At 46.2% G+C, this 6,541-nt stretch overlaps 1 long non-coding RNA gene across 1 annotated transcript; it reads left to right on the top strand.

Annotated features, from left to right (window-relative positions):
* The first annotated feature begins 2,236 nt into the window (after positions 1–2,236).
* On the top strand, positions 2,237–6,332 carry LOC138456716 (uncharacterized). Its single transcript, XR_011262127.1, has 3 exons — positions 2,237–2,547; positions 2,844–3,056; positions 3,689–6,332. It is a non-coding gene; the product is annotated as an uncharacterized lncRNA (long non-coding RNA).
* The last annotated feature ends 209 nt before the right edge of the window (positions 6,333–6,541 follow it).

Raw genomic sequence — 6,541 nt, 5'->3', positions numbered from 1 at the left:
CGATTTTCGGGATCTCATATAGGTCTATGGGTGTGGGACCCAGACTCACAATAATATTTCTGGCTTGCTTGGTTTACTTTCCTGCCAAGCACACACTTATTTCTTTCTATCTTTTCTTTCCAGTCCCTCTTATCATGCACTCTGCAGTAGTTCCCCCGATTCCTCCTCGACCTCTAGCACCGCTCAGTCTGCTTGTGTAACTGTTTGTGTGGTTCGTATCTTCCGAGGGGTGGTGCTCAGCTGCGAGGCTTCGGGAGCGTTCAGGCACTTTCTCGTGTCGGTGGTGGCTTCGCCGGTCACTGCTGTTTTCTTGGGCTGTGTTTCGTTCTCTTTTCTTCACAGGGACCCAGTTCCTCTTATCGTGCACTCTGCAGTTGTTCCCAGATCCCCCCCTGGGACCTCTAGTACCTCTCAGTCTGCTTGTGTAACTGTTTGTGTGATTCACAGTTTCCAAGCAGTGGTGCTCTGCTGGGAGGTTCTGGTAGGGTTTGGGTGCTCTATTGGGTCGTCGGAGGCTTTGTCGGTCACTCCTCTTTTCTGGGGCCGGCTTTCCGCCTCCAGCCACATTTGGGGAGCTTGTCTCTTTGTCGGTGACTGCTCAATCGGTCACTGGTTTCTTCCTGGGCTGTGGTTCTTCTGCCCAGCAGCTCCCTGGACTTTGGGATGCCCTGAGGATTGCTCGGGCAGCGGATGAAGTAGATCCTTCTCCCTTATTATACTAGGATGTCTGCCTTTGCAATAGAAGATATTGGCACAAGTTGGGCAGAGGGAAGGAGAGTTAGGCTGGGAAGAAGAAGGAAGGTGCAACAAAGCAGAGATGTACCGTGTTATCAAGGGATGGTCTTCCCTAATCCCACTATGGGCTCCCTCTCCCATGTGATCCTCCCCCGGGGCTCCACCCCCAGGGGGACTATTGTACTATGGATGCACCACACTAGGAAAGGTCTCCCCATAAGGGAGAAGGGACGACATCCCCTATTTCCTTTTGTCCCGAACCCGGCATTCCATCCAAAGCTACTTATTTCTCTGTTGTTGACTATGTATCCACAAGGAGACCCAGAAAGACCTAAACACTCTTCACTAATTCTTTCAAAAGACCTGGATGACATAAAATGTCCAGGTGGTTTGGTGATGATCGAGTATGTAGATGCCCTCCATGTTATGTTCCATTCATATGAAGTGTATTAGCTTCATATGCAAGACAAACTAGTACTTTAAATAGCATTAGCTGAAAAAGGGGTTAAGGCATCACGTCAAAAATAAAGTTGTGCAGAACTAAGGTGCATTTTTTGGTCCATGACATTTTAGTAGGTACACAGATCTTGACACATTAGACCTATATATGGAAACCATTTTAAAAATTGCCTAAACCCACAATTACCCAAATGGATCTTTCTTATGAGCAACTGGGTATTGTTGACAATGGATATTGGGATAGGCTGCCATGGGGAGCCCCTTAAGGTAATGCCATATTTACCCACACCAGAACCCTTGTAATGGGCACCAGCGGCAAAAAACACATTTATCGTGGTAAAACAGGCGCTTGTAAGTGCTACAGCCCGTGGGTTTCCAGATTGCAAAAAGCCATGTGTCTTATAATGCCATGAAAATGGTGGGTATGTCCAAGCAACATTAAACACAAAAGCCTGTTGACAAATACATTTGCCATATTGTCTATTACAGCACTGTATTGAATTCAGTGGAAGCTCAGCTGCTGCCTTGTTTGCGGTAAGTCACAAAAGCTGAACTAGCTGTAGAGTATTTATAAAATCTGGTTTTAGGGCTTCCCCTCATTGTGGCAGTACCACATGTGGTTACATCACTATTGTTTAAAACTAAAACACACCATCTGTGTGCTTTATGTCTTACAAAATATGAACTTGTTTTTTGTGAAATCTGCAAATGGGAGGTTTGGAATGAAAGAAATTGGGATTCAGAGTGTTTTCGCAGTTGTTGAGCTGTCTAGGAATGCAGAAAATGTAAACATGTTACATATTCTTCTTGGTAGAAAAGAGACATCTACGTTTACATTTTACTAATGTCTCTTTTCCTTGTACATAAGTATTTTATGATGTTAGGAAGCCCGCAGGTGTTCATGGGCACAGGAGCTGTGACCTGCAGGGAGCTGCAACATTTGTCCGCAGTGTCTCACCGAACCCAAGCCCCGCCCACCATCTGCTTAAAAACTCCAGTGTTCCCCGCGAGGGCTGAATCTTATAGGGAGCAGCAGCAGCAACGTTTGTCCACAGTGCCTCGCTGTATCCAAACCCCAGCCACTATCCACTTCAAAACCTTCAGTGTTCCACCACAAGAGCTGAAGCCTGTGGGAGATAAAGGGTGTGGGAGTTGTAACCCGCAGGGAGTTTGAGCATGCAGGCGAGTGCCTTTGTAGTCCGGAAACACCGTATCTCTCAACTGAACGTGACTTAACTTGGCGTATACCAAAGGAAGTGAAACAAGTCGACAGTGCTGACAGAGCCTCCTCTATCTTGCTCAAGCTATAGCTTCGACGACCGGATGAGAAGACAAAGCACCTATTTATAAGAGGTAACATCAGGAAAGATATTAATAATACTGCCTTTTGTTGAGAAGGGAGACTTCATTACTGTATGGAAACTGCTTTGAAATTGTCTTGATTGCTGGCACCATAGGCATAGGGAGGGGGGAGCCTCAGAACGAGCATGCTCCTTGAGTTGTCGGGCATGCCTTCCTAGCCCACACAGATCTTGGAGGCTCACATAGACTTCAAAAGAACTGGTGCCCCCACCCTTCCAGGGAATTGGGAATTGGCTGCATAACAAACTTGCCTTGATTGCTGACATTATGGTCATGTCCTCTTACAGGCGCTGGTCCTGGTTGCGCCGGAGTGGCATGCGTTTTGCGGCTTCACTGCACCCGATCCCTACAAAGATGGCTTTCCGCTATCCCCATTCTTTTAGGACATTATTTATTGTGCTAGCTCCTGGATGCGCTTCGCCTCTGCTGCCTTCCGACACAGCTTATCAGGGGAACGCAACTGCAGATCTGCACGTCGCTACTCCAGCATCTGGCGCAGCGTAAGTGTGTTTCCTAGGGAACCCTTGCTTTCTACTCATTGACGTGCTTTGACTTACCTTTCCCGTTCTCACAGGTTATTCGGTATCAAAACACCACTGGACTCCTACCACGTTTTCCATTGTTCAGGCGTTTTCCCCCTTGTCTCCGGGCATGTTAGACATCACGCTGTCCACTCACAAGCCGCAGGCTTTTCGTCTCTTTGACTCTTCTTCGCCTCCGCTCTCACCAGAGACACTGTAGGAAGCGCCTGCCTCTTATCATATCATTCACCCCTTCCGGGTTCCGTATTACTGACTCTGTCTTTCTCTTCAGCACTTACCCAGCATCCATGGGAACACTCACTGTCTCAAATGATTCCGATACAAGAATCCCCCAGCACAGTTCCATCCTCGAGTTCTCTGTCTACCGCATGTGCAGTTGGGGACCCGATCCTCAATCCTACTTATTACTTTCTCCTTTAACTGACTCCCTTATCAAACAGACTACACCTTACCACATAGACTTACAAGCTCCACAGCTACATCTTGAACCTCGCACCATCATGCCATTCAATAATTACCTCCATTTCCTACGGTCTCCCACGTTGTATCCCTTCCAACGCTTATATATCTTTCCTTCTCTCATACATTAGATCCAGTACACCGTTAACCTCTGAAGAGTGTTCAGCCTGAAAGTGCTTTGCCTGGAGGGACACCGCAAATTCACCGGTCCCAACTCCTGACATCAGGGTTTTCCTCCCCAGAGGGTTTCACTGGGGCTTCTTCACACCTCTGTTCCCTGTCAAACAGGCGGAGGGAGGCAGAATCCCAGGGGGATTTTCAGTTCACAGCTGCCTCGTCTGATTCAGGTAAGTGGTTGTTACCTGATACAGCAGTTCTTGGACCTACTGTTAACCCCTCATGACAATTACAGGCATAGGGAGGCAGGATCCTCAGACTCAGTGTGCTCCTTAATCTGTCGACCATGCCTCTCTAGCCCACATGCCCGTTGGAAGCTCATTTAGATCTTAAAAGAATTGGTGTCCTCACCCTCACTGGGAACTGGCTGCACAAATAACTTTCCCTGCAAAGAATATTAATTCAAATCAGGCCAGAGAGAGCAAACACTGTATTGAAGCTGGGAAGAGGCACAATTATTGAGGGTGCAAGGCACCTAGAGGAGAGCACCCCGGACGAAGATCGCCCCTCGTTAAAAGAAGGAAACTACACGGAAAGAAAAAAGGTGTTGGGAGGAGGGTGGACTGGACTAAGCGAGCTCCACTAGTTCATGGTTCTTTTCTCTTAGCTAACTTCACTGAAGCAAGCACTGAAGCAAGCACACAGAACCATAACGACCCAACATAAACACATCCCTCGTGCAGCTGGGCACAGACTGGGAACTGGTTTCTTGGCTCCCAATTCGATTTGGATTTTATTGCAGAGAGTATTTTTAGATATTGATGTACTGATATGATGTTGTTTTCATACAAGAAATCTTAAGAATTGATGTTAGTGAGTTTTTAATATTGTGCATTGCATAATTGACTGTGTTTTAAACTAACTCTGATTTTGTGTATTCTAAGTCATCCCCACTTTTTTGCTTGCAAGGTATTTTGTTTAAATCCTCTTGGCGAGATGACAAAACACAAATCAGTACAATGTATCTCACCCAAGGGAGGCAGTAAGAGGGTATTTAAAATATTCGAACCGGTCAGTGGTGTCAACATACTCATAACAGAAATAAAGGATCTGCTGCATAACATTGAAGGTCTGATTGGCAAGAAAACCGATGATGTCAATCAAGGAAGACCTGCAGCTGCTCCAAATTGTATATTGATAACGGGAGATAGTGAACTTCTTCCAGAAGGCATAGCACCAGTTATAAAACCCACATGTAATACACTCATCTTGGGGCTTCGCAGGAAGCAGAAAGGCCCATTGGATGCCTATGAGACAGGGCAATTTGAAGGGCATGAGCGGGAGAAACTATGTGCTCCAAATCCTGGCAAATGGTGATATGGGAGCCCAGGTCATTGAATTACATACAAATGATGTGGACCGACTAATATTAACCATGGCAACTAGGGCATTGCAATGTGCAAGTAACCAGGTCCAACAGAATGAGGTGGTGAGGGGAGGGGAACTAACTCCCGATGTCTAAGAGGGGGGAAGTAAAATAGAAATCACGATTCCCAAGTCAAACATGTATCATGTCCTAAAGAATGAGATGACCCCAGCTAGCGATGCGAGTAAACAAAAAGGGAGCAATACAACCGTAGGTATTACCGGAGTCACCACAAAGTGTATTTACCCATAAGGCAATAGTACAGGCATTAGTATAGGTACCCAAACAAATAATGTCAGTAAGTCTAGCGCTTTGGATTCAGGGCTGGGGAATAGTCTATTAGACGCATTATGGGACGATTTACAATTGATGAAAACATGTGTGGGTCGCTGGAAAAAGTTATCAAGGAGCAGTTCACCCACTTTGGCTTTGGCATCGATCTGACATGTATCAAGGAGAGGCTATCAAAAGCATTTCCACATAATGATGCTTCTAGCCCGGCAGATATGAGGACCAATAGTAACCCAATGATTGCATTAACACCCAAAGTTGCCCCAGCCAAAGAACACACATCCAACCATGGGCCAAACCTTGGAGCACAAACTAATGAACGCCATAATACAACCAATCAGGTGGTTAGGGATCACGTAAAGGATCAGAGAAATCCCCCCTACTCCCAGGCTGGTAATAGGCAAGCCCCTAGTAATGTGGACAGAGGGCGTATGATGGGAAGTATTCAAAACCACCATTTGAATACACATAAATCATTGCTTCAAGGATAACGCTGCCCAATACAACCCCTTTGGAGGTATAGGATGATGGGAGGGCCAATATCCGATCTGAGTGGGAACCCTCACAAACATCCAACACCGTCCCATACTGTAACGGCCATCTGTCACATTACACAATGCGGGAAAAGCTTTAAGCGGGTCTCAAGAAACACAGGAGTCTCTTGTAAACAAGTGCATCCATTACTTTAGACACACATGAGGGTGCATGACAGTCATCAGAAGTGACATAGTAAAGTGTGTGAGACAGAGTATGCTGTTGAGATTTATAACTTTGGAGAAATGCCATACTCACTTTAAGTTAACACATTGCAAGTCAAGAACATCATGATGTAACCTAGTTCTATCTCGAATGTATTGAGGTTGTGTATTCTAATTGGAATGCTTGCGTGAGTTTTATTTTGTATGTAATGACAGTTGTAGCCGGCCTCTTGAGGAGGGCGCCTGCTGTGTTGTGATCTGCTTCTTTATAATAAATCTTCAAGCAAATATACGTTGGCTCCTGATTTAACATTGGCGACGAGGCGAGGGCACCGTCAGGACTCGCGCGCGTTTAATTCGCCCTCGTTTGTTCCTGCCTTGCCTATTCAAGTGTTCCGACGTTTCTTCCCCTCCGACACAGCAGGCGAGAGGCAGGCGGAGGGAGTGGCTGA

The sequence above is a fragment of the Ambystoma mexicanum genome, chromosome 1p, assembly GCF_040938575.1.
Source record: "Ambystoma mexicanum isolate Mex_15411 chromosome 1p, UKY_AmexF1_1, whole genome shotgun sequence".
Classification (NCBI taxonomy): Eukaryota; Metazoa; Chordata; class Amphibia; order Caudata; family Ambystomatidae; genus Ambystoma; species Ambystoma mexicanum.
Note: the sequence above shows the minus strand (reverse complement) of the source record. Positions and strands in the feature narration are given on the sequence as shown.